Source organism: Leptosomus discolor, chromosome 1, assembly GCF_034619465.1.
Source record: "Leptosomus discolor isolate bLepDis1 chromosome 1, bLepDis1.hap2, whole genome shotgun sequence".
In the NCBI taxonomy this organism is placed as follows: domain Eukaryota; kingdom Metazoa; phylum Chordata; class Aves; order Leptosomiformes; family Leptosomidae; genus Leptosomus; species Leptosomus discolor.
The window spans coordinates 67558907-67559159 of record NC_141391.1 but is presented as its reverse complement, the minus strand read 5'-3'; positions in this window follow the sequence as shown (position 1 = coordinate 67559159).

The window sequence follows — 253 nt, the reverse complement described above, 5'->3', positions numbered from 1 at the left end:
GTCAGTCGTGTGAGATGTCTGCATGGGTTTTGTCAGCTTTCTGCTTTGGAAGCCTTGCAAAGGCCGGTGGGTTTGTTTGTTTGTTTGTTTTCTGGTTTATTTATTAGATTCTTGCACTATTATTCCATCAGTCAGAAGAGTGCAAGGATGTAACTCATTAATTTTTGAGTAGTTATAATAAATGTCTGTTTTGCTCATCTGTGCCGCCTTTTAAGAAGCTCACTGTGTTTTGCTGCAGTGCTGCATCCACTAC